The 16037-nt window shown below is 42.1% G+C and overlaps 1 protein-coding gene and 1 long non-coding RNA gene across 4 annotated transcripts in view; one reads left to right on the plus strand and one right to left on the minus strand.

Moving 5' to 3' along the window:
* Positions 1 to 16037, minus strand: part of NME7 (NME/NM23 family member 7) — a 239146-nt gene that overhangs the window by 14870 nt on the left and 208239 nt on the right. The window lies entirely within an intron of this gene.
* Positions 2591 to 13975, plus strand: LOC139078981 (uncharacterized). Its single transcript, XR_011532207.1, has 2 exons — positions 2591 to 2725; positions 13711 to 13975. It is a non-coding gene; the product is annotated as an uncharacterized lncRNA (long non-coding RNA).

Consider the following 16037-nt stretch of genomic DNA (forward strand, 5'->3'; position numbering starts at 1 on the left):
CTTTGAAAATCCAGGATGAAGGACCTTATGAATACAGAGGGAAACCATCCAAGAGTGTTCAAGAACAAAGTGAATTGAGTGAGTAGAGTGATCTTGGTTTCAAATGTAACAGAGAAAATGTGACTCTCTTGTCTTCCTTAGGAGGGGGCTAGTATTAACCAGACATGTCACCTGCCCTCCTCTAGGCTCTGCAGTGGGAAAGATGACCAGGAAATAAGGAGACAGTTGAGCCTGTTATTCTCCCAAGTGATGGCTGCAGTTAGCACCTATATCCTACCCAGTGTGAAACAAAGAGGGGTAGCCCTCAAAGGCAGATACCTTGGTTTATGTTTTTTTTTTTTTTTTTTTTAAGATTGGCACCTGAGCTAACATCTGTTGCCAATTTTCCCTTTTCTTTTTCTTCTCCCCGGCCCCCAGCACATAGTTGTATGTTCTAGTTGTGGGTCCTTCTGGCTTTGCCATGTGGGACACCACCTCAGTGTGGCTTGACACGTGGTGCTAGGTCCACGCCCAGGATCTGAACTGGTGAAACCCCAGGCTGCCAAAGCAGAGTGTGCAAACTTAACTACTCAGCCACGGGGCCAGCCTCTAGTTCATGTTTTAATTCGTATTTTTCTCCCAGAGATTAAGGATCTCATTAAGGTACTGACTCTGACTACAGAATCCTGCTATTTTATTTAGCCACAAATTAACGAAAGCAGAAGTACTGCAAAGTGTAAGGGGACCAAATACACACAGGCCCCCAGCTCCGTCTGATCGAAAGCCACACAGGCACAGTGCTTGGGGTTTCTCTTTTACCATTAACTATTTTATAGGGTTCTCAATCCTCATCATAATCCCAGTTCCCCTGTGTCAATATATTATGATATTTTTCTGCAACTTTATCAGGATCGTGAGTTGCCTTAGGAAGGGGTAGTTTTTGCATGCCTCTGCTCCTGGGTGGGTGCCACCATTTACCTCCTGTCCTAACAGGCCTAGGATAATATCTACCTCCTAGAAGGACCTGAGGAGGGAGTGTTCTCCTTTGAGGCTGATTATTAGAAGGCTTCCTCCTTGAGGGCTGTCCAGATTCCCTTACCGCCTTTTCAGGATGGGGTCAGAAGGTTTTTTCCCTTCAGGCTGCTGCTCCCCTGAACCTTCCCTAGAAGGCCAGGTTACATCAGCTTCTTTCCCCTGCTTGGAGAGATTTCCCCCAAGATATCCCATGCACAGAAAAAGAACAGCGAGAGCAATACTGCTAAGATTAGTAGCGTGAGTAGGACCAGGAGCTGCCGACCGCCATCTTCTGAGGATCCCCCGTGCGTTCCCTCATCTCTCTCCCGGACCGTGTCCTTGGGTAGAGGCTTAGCTGGCTGGTGGGCGGCTCCTGGCAACAAATGAATCCCATACCCTAAGAAAAGGCCCATATTGTAATAAAACTGTGACGTACTCTCTCCAGCTTGGTTTATCACAAAGTCTTTCAAAAACTGGGTTTTCATAAAATCAGGACTCTTACAAGCAGTCTGCAAAGAGCTACCTTTTCCAAGGAGGTGCATGTCTTCCTCTCGTGTTGGTCCTATGCAGACCAGACGGGAGGCGGCATGGGGGAATCTGAGACCCCCCGATTCAGCCAGCCGCCGTCCCTGATATAGTCATTATTGGATTGGTCCTTTGGTTTAGGTGCTTTAGGGATCAAATATTTCATTCCTGCGAAAGGTGGCCCTTTAGTGCCCATAATTTGTTGCAGGGATTTATGGTTATTACACTAGCGAGTGATGGGGAAGCATGAGACAGTCCTGCAGAAGGCGAAGTAGGATCCATTCCTTTTGATAAGGAGCAGGGGTTCTAAATGAGCAGGGGTGAGGCTCAGGCCTTGGGGAGGGCCTGATGGTTCTGCCCTGGAGCCTCTGGGAGAGAGAATAGCACACAGCTAACAGACACTGCGGGTTGTGCAACAGAAAATGAAATATAGCATGAGGAGAAGTCCATGCAACAGAAACCTTTGTCTGAAGCTGACCTTTCTTCGTTCCTTTCATTCACAAATTTCTCCTGAGCCACCTGCAACGTGCCCAGCGCTGACTGTGAACTGGTGGAGGGGAATGTCCATACAGACAAGGTTCCTGTTCTCCTGTAATTCCTTCCTTCACACTGCTAAATATCTTAAATGGCCTAAACTATTCTCACCTATGCTTGATTCCTTTCTCCTCCTTCTGCCACGCATTCACTTAACTAACATACTGAGCACATCCCATCCAGAAGTCAGTGTCGGGTCAGACCTAGTCCTCAGAAATCTCATAGCCTAGAAGGAGGAAAAGCTGTGCAATCAAATAAAATCACTACAGTGTGCTAAGGTATAAGCAGAAATAATTAACTGCCAGCGGGGACACAAAATATTTCATTAAGGGATTAACATTTAACTTGAATTCTGAGGATGAAATGATTTGACATAGATGGAGGAACAGCGCATTTTAGCCGAATATACAATTGCTATGCTAACGTGATGGGTAAAGATACGTTACTAACCTGAAGGTTTGTTCTCTGTCACTGTTAGATTTAAATAAGAACAACAGCTTACATTCATTTCATATGTAAACTCATCTCCTTCCCAACAGCACTGTGAAGTTGGTCCCCTCATCTCAGTCCAGATCAGGAGCCTGAGGCTCAGAGGTCCCCTGACTTCTCTATATAATAAGTGGGGAACTTGCTAAGTCGGCAGGACTGGAACTCCAACCTGTATCTTCCAACGGTAAGCCACACTGGCTCTGTGATCTCCCCTCCAGTAGACTCTGTATTTGCAGATGACTCTCTAAATTACTGCAAATTCCGTAACAATGGGATTCAAATACATGTAAATTTTTAATAATTGCTTCAAGTATAGACTCAAGAAAAGCTTCCAGAGAATCTCTCATCTTTGCTCTGAGTACACTGCAGAGCAAAAATGGGTCGCGATGCTGCTAGTGATTCTAGTCCTGTCTACCACTTCCCCAGTGGAACTTCTGGTGTATGCAGCTAGCATGCAATCTCTGCATGTTTTATTAAGTCTGGCTTGGTATCAGAGTCTCCAGTGGAGCTTACACTGCTGATGCCCAGGCTCCGCCACAGACAACCAAATCAGACACTTTGCAGGTGGAACGCAGACATCTGTTTGCCAGTGGTTCTTAATGTTGGTTGAACATCAAAAACACCTGTAGAGTTATTCTTTTTTCCTTTTAAATCAGAGTATAGATGTGCTGGATCATTCACAGAATTTATCCCACTGTCATGGAGTTCCAGTACCTGTGCCATAGAGTTTCAGATAAAATCTAGTCAATCTGAAGTTGACTGAGGTACAATTTTGTTAGTATTCCACTAATATGATATTGATTTTTAAATATATCCAGCTTATTCAGTAGAGAAGCAACTTTCACCTTCCTTGTGCCCCTTGCAGCCAAGGATGGCTTTATTGGCATGTTAGCTGTCCTGCTGCACAGGGCCACGTGCCCATTTAACGTCCGCTGTCTCCCTCTTGAAGTTCTTAATCTTTGAACGAGGGGCCCCACATTTCCGCTCTGCACCAGTTCTGCTTACAGCCATAGGCCTCTACACTAGGGCTACTTTTGCTTTTCCTGTTGGCTGAGTGGACAATGTGGTTGAAAAGGCTGCTTTTAAAACAAGCAATGAACAGGTCTATCGTGAGAGCTGGTGGGTCGGGGAAGATGCAGGTTGAGGCAGGCTATGGACGATGAGAGCTGGCGGACCTGCCGGGAGAGGAACAGAGGCCCAAGCCTGCACGTCCCAGCCTCGAGCGGGCGAGGAGCAGAGGGCTGAGCTGCGGGGACGGCTGCAGAGGCTGTGCACATGGGAGCCTGAGTCCTTTCTGAACTTTTGCTGAGTCCCTCTGCCTCTTTGTCCTCCCTCTCCAAGTCACTGCTTATTTTTGGCTCCCAAAATAAGGAGCTCAGAAGTGGACACTTGTGAGGAAAGAGGTGGTAGCTGGAGGAAGTCCACAGGTCTCCAGAAGGAAGGGCTCAAAAGAAACCTTCAAGCCTTGATAGAAAGGAGAAGGAAACTATCCTTGTCTGCTCTCGCAGTGGAGAGCCCAGAAAGCCCTCGGGCTGCAGACGTGCCCCCTCAAATCTACTCACAACCTACAAAAGATAAAGCTGAACTTAGTCATACGACTATCTCCTGCAGATACGTTTATCTTCTCCATAGGTTCAGAAGCCACATTTGAAATGTTTTAAGATAAAATGAGAACTTCATATGAAAATGACTATATATTTCAGTAATTCTGTAAACTCAGTGTCCTCAGAGTTCTCTTTTAAAGACCTCTTGATTTTCTTACTGCCACCTACATATGAAAACAGCGCTCTTTTTAAAGCTGGAAGGTAATTACTCCTCCACCCAGAATGCTGCTGGTCAGAAGGGTGCTGCCCTTCCTCTTGAGGGGAAATACATACCTCTTTTCTAATAGAACCAAAGACACAGGAGTCCTTCCCAGAAGTTCATTCTAAAATTGTGTTTTGTGACTCATCATTGTTTGGCTTCTTCCGCCTTGAAGGTGGTTTTGGTTGTAATTAGCCCCTCAAAAAACCTAAAAAATAGATGTCTGTTGCTTCTGTTCCCTTCTCCTCCCCGCCCCCAATGATTACAGAAGTACTCTCTGAGAGCTGCTATATCTCAGTGGGAGTCACGCATAATTTTTCAATGTTTACATTTAAAATTTTACTTACTCTTAAAAAAAAATGGAGTCCTTGCAACATATTAAATGCTTTAATAGATTATCTTGTGTACTCGTTACAACTAACGTTATGAAGTAGATATTATTAGTCCTATTTTTCAGTTGATGAGACTGACGTTTCTAGAGTTAATAACTCGCCTAAGGACACACAACTCTGTTTAGTGCCTCAGGTTCTGCCTATGCTGGTTAATGCTCACACTAGGGAGGGAGCCTGGCTGTAGGGTTTTGACTCCTGGCCTTGCCATTTCCTGGCTGGATGACCCTGAGTAAGTTACTTAACTTATCTGTTTCTCAGATTCCACGTCTATAATATAATAATACCTATTATATAAAGTTGTTATGAAGATTAAATAGTTAATATATGGAAAGCGTTTAAAACAGTGCCCAGCATATAGTAAATCCTACGTAATAAATATCATTATTGGTTCTCCAATATTTTCGCAATGCTGTGGCCCGTCCTGCGGTATGTCAGTGAAGCCATGGGTTTCTAAGCAATTCCATCATGATCTGAGAGCCAAAACTGCTGGGGCAATTCCTGCCTGTCAGAGGAGAGCCTACATAATTAATCTGGTCATGAACAACAAAGGCAGCTGAGGACCTTCAAAGACAAAGACAGTAAAGAGACACAACCAAATGCAGCATGTGATCCTTGCATGGATCCTAGACCAGAAATATTTTTCTTCTTTTGCTACAAAAGACATTTGTGGATAAAACTGGTGAGATTTAGTTGTCTGTACATAGACAGTAGTACTGTATTAATTTTGAGACTTCTAATCATTGTTCTGTGGTGATGGAGAATATCTGTGTTTTAAGAAACATACAGTGAAGAATTGAGAGGTCAAAGGGAATCACGTCTGTAATTTACTGTCAAATATATAATAAATAATTAAATAAATATATAATAAATAGTTAAATTAACACGTACACAAAGAGAGAGAAGAGAGGACGATTAAGTAATGTAGTAAGACATTAATATTTGGAGAATGTGGGTAAAGGGTTTGTGGAAATTCGTTGTACTATTTTTGCAATTTTTCTTTAAGTCTGAAATTATTTAAAAATAAAATGATAAAAATATTAATCAGTAGGAAGAATAGCACAGGATAGTGAAAGAGTACTGAATGTGGACTTGGAAGATACGAGTCTGATTCTAGCCACTATTTCTTAGTGTTCTTAGGCAAGTCACGTAAACTCTCTTAGCCTGTTTCCTAATCTGAAAATCGAGGATAATAAAAGCTACTTCATTGGGATGATGGAGCGTGTAAGTTTATGAGTGGACTTATAAAGTTGCAGCACATTGTACAAATCATAAACTTTCACGAAGCAGCTCAGATGGGCTCTGCCACAAGCCAGTGACAGTGCAGCTAAGGGCTCACCTGGGAGTGTCAGGCAAGCAGGGGAGAGAATTCAGGTGAACTGGACACTTCATGCTAGGAATTTACTTTTGCCGACTCCCTACAGAGGAAAGGTTTTCGACAGGGAACATATTCAGTCCTTAAAATTAAAAAAAAAAAAATGCCTTCAAATATAAAAAGAAAATGTAAACAGAATGATCAATTCTTAAGATTACTTATTTTCAATCTGGTTGTACATCAGAATCACCCCCTGAGCTCTAAAAAACAACAAATAGAAGCTTGGACCCCATCCACGTGGATTCGCATTCATGAGGTCTTGGGAAGGTTCTAGACACCTGCATTTTCAAATGGCTCCACAGATACTTGTGATGTTCATGGTACTGCAAACCACTACCCCAGATAGAGTTAGGAGGTGCCCAGAAATCGGGGCTGGAACCAAGCCCACCTGATATTGCCATAAGTGATCTGAAGGAAAGAGAGAAATCTCCAGTTAACTTGGCTCTGGCTAGTACCAGGGGCCCTCAACATGAATGATGTGCCAAGGTGAAGGGTGAGGCCTCACACAACGAAATGGGGAATGTGGGCAAGCAAAGGAGACAGTGAACTTCAACAGGGTCATCTTGGGCATTCACAAGAAAGAAACCAAAGCATGCTCACAGAAAGAGTTTGATAAACAATAAACAGTGACTCAGGGAAGGGATCTTGGAGTATGTCCTGATGGTGCCCTAAAGACTTGGGCCTAACGGACAATTGCTGTCTGGGAGGCCCTCACTGTAGACTGACCTCATAAAAGATACTGGAAATTAGGGAAAATACAAGGAATTACAGTACCCCCCCCCTTTTTATTTTTGGTGAGGAAGATTGTCACGGAGCTAACATCCATTGCCAGTCCTCCTCTATTTTCTATGTGGGACACCACCACAGCATGTCTTGATGAGCAGTGTGCAGGTTTGCACCCAGGATCTGAACCTGCAAACCCTGGACCAATGAAGTGGAACAGGTGAACCTAACCACTATGCCACCTACAGTGTATTTGTTTCTTTGGAAGTTCTTGTTGCTATACTTCATACGCATTTCAGTTAGAAAAGCTCTAAGATGAAAATAATCAAATTAGAAATTAGAAAATAGTAACTAAAATTATTTAGAAGACCGGATGTTGCTTTTATTTTTTTTTAATTAATTAATTATTTTTTGAGGAAGATTATCCCTTGAGCTAACATCTGCTGCCAATCCTCTTCTTCTTCTTCCTGAGGAAAATTGGCCCTGAGCTAAGATCCATGCCCATCTTCCTCTACTTTATATGTGGGATGCCTGTCACAGCATGGCTTGACAGGTGGTGTGTAGGTCCACACCTGGGATCCAAACTGGCGAACCCTGTGCTGCCAAAGCGGAGCATGCGAACTTAACCACTGTGCCACCAGGCCAGCCCTTGGGACATTGCTTTTATAAAGCCATATTAGAAAAGTGAAAAAACCTCTTAGAGGAGATAAAAGTTGAGAGACTATATAGTCAGAATTTATTAGATAATGAGAGGATCAGTTGGGATGGACTTTTTCACTTAAATCCAGAAAGAAACTGAGCGGTAAATGTTGAGGTAATTTAAGACTTAAGAAAAAATGACTTCCTTACATCCAAAGATTTAAGGGATCGAAGTGGTTAGAATTATATGTTGATAATATCTTTTGAGGGACAATTTGAGGAAGATGTTGAAGGAATATTCTTAATCTTTGCTAACAATGTTATTAAAGCCAACTGCCATATTTTCTATAAAATTCTTCACTGTTACTAGCAAAAAAAGTTATCCTAGGCTAAATATATGTAAGTGAAATTTCAAGCTTCTCATTATGTATTTAGAGTTTGTCGCACAGGTAAGGTTAATTGAGACAATGACCCTGGGCTGAGGTGGCCAGCGCTCGGGTGGGTAGATAGCAGCTTGGGAGACAGCTGCAGAAGGAGACAGAGATGAGTCGCCAGCGAACACGAAGAAGACAGGGAGGCTCCCAGCCTGTGCTCCACCCACCGCCACTGTCAGTGCCCGGGGCAGTCTCTGAAGCGGACACAGCCTCCCTGCACACTGACTGCTCCCCAGCTCAAGACCTCCACTGGCCCTCTGTTTCGCACTGTCTTACATCAAATCTTCTTTGCTTGGCTTTCACGAGGCCTGACAGTACAGCCCACTAAAAGCAGAGGCTTTTGTCTCCAGTCACTCTTTCTTTCCTGAGGCCCAACAGCAGAGGAAGGCTTCACCGCTTGAAATGCCCTTTCTTTCAGAGCTTCAGGGCAAAGCATGTTCCCCTGCAAGGCGAGGGGTGCCTTTCTTAGGTCTTCCTACACTCTAGAATTCCTCACACACAACAGACCACAAATACTTGATGATGAAATGTCTGCAGCATGTGCTCTCTCTTTCTCTTCCTTTTCACACTCTATCACTCACTCTCCCCAAGTTGGCCTCAGATTAAAAAGAGGCTTCTTGCCCAATCTCCATCACTGCCTTCTGCTAATGATGCTGATACAACAGCAAACACTTACATTCATGAACAGAATGGAAAGGACTCTGTCCCTAGGCCAGCAAAGACCATGGCTGGTTTGCAATGAACAATTTAGGGCAGTAAAGCACTGAAGAGGATTTCAGGAGGGTAAGAAATGAGTGGCTACATTCCTATTAAAAAAGGAAAGTGAATAAGGCTTCCAGAAAGAAACAAGTATGACAGAGAAATGCTTCAGACAAATACTTTTTCTATCATGAATTAATTTATTTGGGGGGCTGGCCTTGTAGCCTACTGGTTAAGTTCAGTGTGCTCTGCTTCGGCAGCCTGGGTTCAGTTCCTGGGTGCAGACCTACATGACTCGTTGGCTGCCATGCTGTGGTGGCAACCCATATACAAAATAGAGGAAGACTGGCACAGATGTTAGCTCAGAGTGAATCTACCTCAAGCAAAAAGATGAAGATTGCAACAGATGTTAGCTCAGGGTCAATCTTCCTCAGCAAAAAAAAAAAAAAAAAAAAGAAGAAGAAGAAAGAAAATAATTTATTTTCAAACAAGAATATCAGTGGCCCATAAAAACTCCAAAAGTTCTTTAAGTTTCTGGAATAGCATAAAACAACGAATTATTTAAAGCCTTATCAGTTTAAACATTCCAGTTAGAGTAGCTCGGTCCTTAGTTCCCAGCCTTATTTTGAATGGTATATTTCTGCTTTGGCCCCATCAAAAGTCTAGATAATGTATTTAAATTAATGTTTCATATTCTCTTAAACTACTTAGAACAGAACAGTAATGTCAAAGGCTAAAACAGAACCCAACCAATTAATATAGGTGACTGTACTACTGGCATACTCCTCTGGTGCTATTTTCAAGATTAATGTTGACAGATTCAAGAAGCGATTTAAAACAGGGAGATGTCCTCTTTTGAGGGATTCTGTCTTTGGGAACTTTACAGTAGAGAAAGGTGACAGTGTCTCAAGGTAACAACAGTAACGAAAGGAACAACAACACTGAAAATAATGTGGCAGAGATCGCCAGTGCCCACCCAGTGCTCATTCTCCCTTTTCCTCTAGAAAGAGAATTTTGATTCTGTGGGGGTAACAAAGTGTACAGCCTCTGTTACAGGCGTGGGGGGGCAGGACTGGGACCAGTTTCTGACCAACGTCATATATGCAAAAGCCATTGGGTAGGGCTTACAGGAAAGCCCCTTAAAAGCACGCACACTCAGCTCAGAACATCCTTTTGCCCTTTACGCTTCAGTTCTTTCTGCCTGGAATGAGCATCTGATGGTAGAGACAGAGTAGCCACCTTGGAACTAAGAGGCAATTACGAGGAAAAGGCCAAGATTACCACAGAGATTACAGGCCTGAATTCTTGAGCTGCTGAGCCAAAGCCTGTCACGGCTACCTCCTCACTTCTTGTTTCATGATAAGAAAACCTCTAATTTGTTCTATTTTTGGCACTTCTGTTCCTAGCAACCAAATTCTTAAGGGATATGAATAACAGTAATAACCATGACAATAATGGTGACAATGACAGTACTGTTCTAAACGCTTTGCATTCACTATCTCATTTAATACTCACTGACCCATGATTATGATCTCTGTGTGACAGTTTAGGAAAGTGAGGCTTGGTCCCATAGCTAGTAAGAAGCAGAGTTAGGATCTGAGTCCTGGCAATCTAATTTCAACTGTATGTGTTGCGCCTTTGACCACCTGCTAAGCGGAGCACAACAGCAGTAGCGCAGTTGGGGTTCTGGGTTATGTGTGCTGTTCTCCACTGCTATTCTCCTTTATGCTAAACACATATGTCCAGTGTAGGCACCTCCAATAAAGATTCCTAAAACATCCAGAATTAATGTTTAAAAAGAGTGAAGTCAGATCAAACAGAAAGAAAATCTTCCCTGTGTGAGGATTCAGAACCATCTGTCCTGGGTCTGTCAACTTCCTCCCACTTCATCAGCCTGGGCATTTGAGCAGGAGCTCATTCTCAACCTGGAAGAGTCTAGGATGAGATCTTCATTGACGTTCTGAAGCCTTACCCTTTTAGATGAAACCATTACCAAGGGAGCTAATTAGTGCCAGCCTCAGAGTGTTTTCTTCAGTGCAGGCACCATGGCCACCACCTAGGACCTGTGACGGCCTTAGCACAGATGGAAATGATCTACCTTTAGCAGGATACACTTGAGTTGATTTTGAAAAAAAACAAAAAACAAGAAACAAAAAAATACCACTCTGAAAACTGCCTATGATATTTCCTAAGGGGATTTTTCAGAGGTGCTTTGTAAGCATGGAATGACCTTTCTGATCACAACTGCTCTTTGAATCAACTGTAACACAACAGTAAATTTGAGGGAAATTTTTAGATACTGGCTATTATGGTTAGGTCAATTTAAAATTAACTGAATAGTTTGGAAAATCAGAGTCACAGAAATTAAGAACTGAAGAGACCAGAGAGAATTTTGTACAATTTCCTCAATTATATTTCTTTCTCTTTTTTATGCACTTGCCATTTCCTAAAGATGAATAATAGCAGAAAATGCTGATGTTTAACATTTCCAGTTCACAGAGATCCATTTTGGACATTAAAACTAGAGATGCTTATGACAAATCCAATTAGAGATGGGACATACCAGTTTTCTAACCACTCTACTTTTGATCTTCTTGCAATCCAGTCTCTATGCTGCCACCAGAGTTTTCTTGCCTCCTTCCCTACTTAGAAAACAAAACACAACCCATCACAACCTGGACCTAGTCTACTGCTCCACGTTCGATCAGAACCACTGGCATCAATTCTACCATGACTACTTATTCCACTCAGATTTTACACTCTAGCTACTCTAATTTAAAATAATTACCTGAATATTCATTTTCTGTTGTATTTCTGGGTCTCTAGACATGCAATTCCTTTTGCCCATAATTCTCTTCCTGGACCCTCTTGCTCCCATACCCACTTTTGCACTTTGTGACTTTAGAATCTTTACTTTAGGCCACCAACCAACTAACAAACAGAAAACAAATAAAGAGAAACTCTTGTGGAACTTAAAAAAACTGATAAAAGGTGGGGCTGGCCCCGTGGCCAAGTGGTTAAGTTCGCGCGCTCCGCTGCAGGCGGCCCAGTGTTTCGTTGGTTCGAATCCTGGGCGCGGACATGGCACTGCTCATCAGACCACGCTGAGGCAGCGTCCCACATACCACAACTAGAAGGACCCACAACGAAGAATACACAACTATGTACCGGAGGGCTTTGGGGAGAAAAAGAAAAAAATAAAATCTTTAAAAAAAAAAAAAAAAACTGATAAAAGGTCAAACTAATCATCCAAATCAGGAGTCACCAAACTTTTTCTGTTAAGGGACAGAGTAGCAAATATTTTAGGCATTGTGGGCCACGCAATTTCTGTTGCAACTACTTAACTCTGCTGATGTAGCTAGAGAGGAGCCACTGACATTATGCAAGTGAACAGGTGTGGCTGTGTTCTAATAAAACTTTATTATAACACCAGGCAGTGGGCCAGATTTGGCTAGTGGGCCCCGGTTTGCCAACTCCTCCTCTAAATTATGCTATGTCTAAACAACACGTCTCTACCTGGCAACATACAACACTTCCCAAGAATATATTAATAAAAAGCAAAATCATATAATCATATACAAGAGAAGATATTTTATCACAAGTCATATCTGCCATCTGGGATGCCTTCATACTTCTTATCAAAAAATCTAATTAAAAATAATTTAAAAACCCATGGAAGCTAATTTTTTAGAGTGAGGATTATTGATCATACTTGAGTAAGTGATATAATGTACATTTATATCATTTAACAATTCTTAGTACTTAACAAATGCTAAAGATTACACCAGTTGAACCCAAATGGAATACAAATTCACCTTGTTATTGGTGAATTACACAAGGTGTTTTGTTTTTTCATGTGGCTCCCTTCCTTCCTCACTCCTTCCTTTCTTTCCTTCCTTCCTTCTTTCAAGAGAATTGTCTGACCCAGAGAAGGAGCAAAGACCAACTCCAACTTTGATCATGGCACAAAGCCAGGTCAATTGTAGCTCAGAAAGAGCAGGGACTTAGAGTCTGGTACTAGTGAAATCGGTGCCTTACTATGTTTCTTAATTGATACAAAAGGCTTTGAGTTCTCATCACAGCAGCGATCTAAGGAAAAGGTCTTATTTGTCTCCAGGGGACATTGTTCCCTATAAAGATTAAATATGTCTGCTGCATTTGTTTAAGTTCCTTGCACTGATATTACTTAAATATCATTATCTGAAAAACACTCCTTGCTTTTTGGAAAAAGCACTGAAGTGCTTCGAAACTATTTCTCCATTTAGTTCTGTATTGATAAATCACTCAATATTTAATATGCAGCTAATGCCTTCTTTCCCCCCCCAACTTCTCTTCTTTAGCAAACTTTACGTGGCAGTTAGTCTCTAACGATGGCCATCATGAGTCACATCATGCAGTTTTCGTGGCCTTAGGTATTCCCCCTACACTGAATATGCGCTGGCCTAGGACTCACTTTAACCAAGAGAATGCGACGGAAGGGACATTGTGCCAGTTCTTGACCTAAGCCTTAAAAAGGCTTTTGGCAGTCCTGAGCTGCCATGTAACGAGTGTCTCTGCTGGAGAGACCTCCACGTGGAGAAGGAGAAGCTCTGAGCCTACATGGAAGGAGAGAGAAGCTCAGCTGTTCCAGCTAAGCCCTCTTGTAGTTCTCCTCTGTCTAAACGTCAGACACGTCAATGAGCTATCTTGAACAGTTAGCCAGTTGAACGGCTGGGTGACTGAGGCCCAGCCAGCATCACATGGAACAAACAACTAAGCCCAATGAACCACAGAATTGTGAGAGAGAAGATGATTATTTTTTCAAGCCACTGAGTCTTAAGGTAGTTGATTATGTAGCAACAGGTAATCAAAACACCTTGAAATGATTACAAAGATTATATTAATATTGATGTTTCTTTTCTGGGAACCATTGCAGAGAATATTCTAAACACATAGAGTTCCACCTGGAGTTAGTAAAAAAGAAAAAATATATATTCTTCTGAAAAAAGCTTACTGACTCAGTCTTGACTTGGCCAAGAAGAATACAAAGTGAAAAACTAGATTGCAGAATGGGGTAATTTGGGGATTACCTATAATAAGTGATCAGTCAACACATTTTTTTCTACAGAGAGAAGAAAACAGGTGCTGTGGATACATCATCGTGCTGGAGTCGAATGCAGACCTAGGTTTGAATTCCAGCATTGTTTACTTACTGTGGGATCTTGGGCAAATCATTTACTATCTCCAAACCTCGGTCTCCTCAGATCCCAAATGAGAATACTGGCAGTCCTTTCAGGACTATTTTAAGGATTCAATTAGATAAACGTATGTAAAATTCTCGGCACAGCGTTTGGTACATAATAGGCACTCAATAAATCTATTTTATTGCCTTTCGGAGGTTTCGTGATGAGAACACGGCTGAACTGAAGGCATAAGCCTTGGGGCAAGCCTCTGACGTTGGGCTACGTAGCTCCTCTGATCACCACAAGGTAACGAGCAGCTCCTCAGTGCTTTCCAAGGAGAGGACGGGATGTGGAGAACTGAATCCTGCCTCTAACCAACAAGTATTATGACGTCCAGCTTCGACTACTGTTTTTAACTTCATTGTGTTCCCCCCAAATCCATGCATACCCCAAACACCTCCGAATGTAACTATATTTGGAGAAGGATCTTTAAACAAGTGACTAAGTTAAATTGGGGTTGTTAGGGTGGATTCTAATCTAAAACGACTGGTGTCCCTTAGAAAAAAAAGGAGATTAGAGGACACACACACACACATAGTGAAAACAGAGGGAGAAGACGGCCATCTAAGAGCCAAGGAGAGAGGCTCAGAGGAAACCAAGCCTGCCGGCGCCTTAACTTTGGACTTCCAGCCTCCAGAACTGGAGGAAATCAATTTCTGTTGTTCAAGCCGCCATTTGTGGTAGTTTGTCAAGGCAGTCCTAGCAAACTAACATGGTTACTCTGAAAAAGATTCAGGTCAATGAGACACGCTAATAAACTGCAGGTTGCGAAGGGCGTGGAAAGAAAATATTGTACTGATCACTTCCTAGAAGAAGGAGAGATGGGGAAGAAACGAGAGGAAGGAGACAGGCCTCCGCACTTGGGGAGCTCGGGCTGCGACGGTCATTTGGGATCTGCCCAAGACCGAGTCTGAACAGGGAAGGTGAAAGGTTCACCTAAGGACAGAAAACATCGAAATAAGTAAATAATAAATAGATAACACCTCCACACCAAATGCAGAAAGAGAGAAAGCTCTGTCACTTGGGACCCCCTTTCTTTTGAAAAGCTTTAAGACATCTTATAGTACAAGTAGAAAGGGAAAACGCTTTGCTATTCTGAGCCGCTTCTTTTGCTTTTGTAAAAGACATCTGTGATGTCAACATTCAGTGAGAGCTATTCAGAATTTGGCACTTTAATTTATGTGAGAATGCCAATTCCAATGAGTAAAGAAGATATTAGAGTTACATTTAACATGAAATGCAAATATTGCATCGGAGTGGGCTAGGGATAAAAATGTCAATTGTAGGTAAAATTAAATACCACCTTCTTGAATCATTTGTCTTGGCATCATGGAAACTTTTTCAGCCTTCTCCAACAAGAATGTCAGATCTTGGTAACAGTAATTCATAAATGGCCAGATTCCACAGTGAGTCACAGTGACTAAAACACTCTGGATAAACACTTCACTTATTTATATTGTTGGGTCAAAATCACAATTTATTTAATTATCTATGTTGGTAACATTTTTCAAAGAGTTACATTTACTACTTTGCATCCTCTCAATGTGCCCCCTATGTTGTTGGCACACACAAGAAACAGAGTGGACGAGATTAATGGGATACTGAATGGATACCCCTAAGTATTAAAAGTCAACAAAAAGAGGATTAATAGGCAGCCACAGTGATTATATTAAAAAATAGAGTTTATTCCCAAGAACAAATGATCTGGGCTTCAAAGCATGACTTTACTACATCTTTGACCCTGGGATTTCTAAAATAACCTCTTTTTTAGTGAACAAGCGACATTAAATTGAAACTTTAATTTAAATTATGGGAGAGTATAAGAATGAAGTTCTTTAATCAAAAAAACCAAGCCACAGGGGCCAGCCCCATAGCCAAGTAGTTAAGTCTGTGCTCTCTACTTTGGCAGCCTGGGGTTTGCTGGTTCGGATCCTGGGCGTGGAACTATGCACTGCTCATCAAGCCACAGCGTGGAGGCATCCCACACAGAGGAACTAGAATGATCTACAACTAGGATACACGACTACGTACTGGGGCTTTGGAAAGGAAAAAAAAAAAAAACAAGCCATAAAAATCTAAAGTTTTCTTTTTTAAAGATTGGTACCTGAGCTAACGTCTGTGGCCAATCTTCTTTTTTCCTTCTTACCCCCAAAAGCCCCCCAGTACATAGCTGTATATTCTAGTTGTGAGTACCTCTGGCTATGCTATGTGG

The sequence above is a fragment of the Equus przewalskii genome, chromosome 23, assembly GCF_037783145.1.
Source record: "Equus przewalskii isolate Varuska chromosome 23, EquPr2, whole genome shotgun sequence".
In the NCBI taxonomy this organism is placed as follows: Eukaryota; Metazoa; Chordata; class Mammalia; order Perissodactyla; family Equidae; genus Equus; species Equus przewalskii.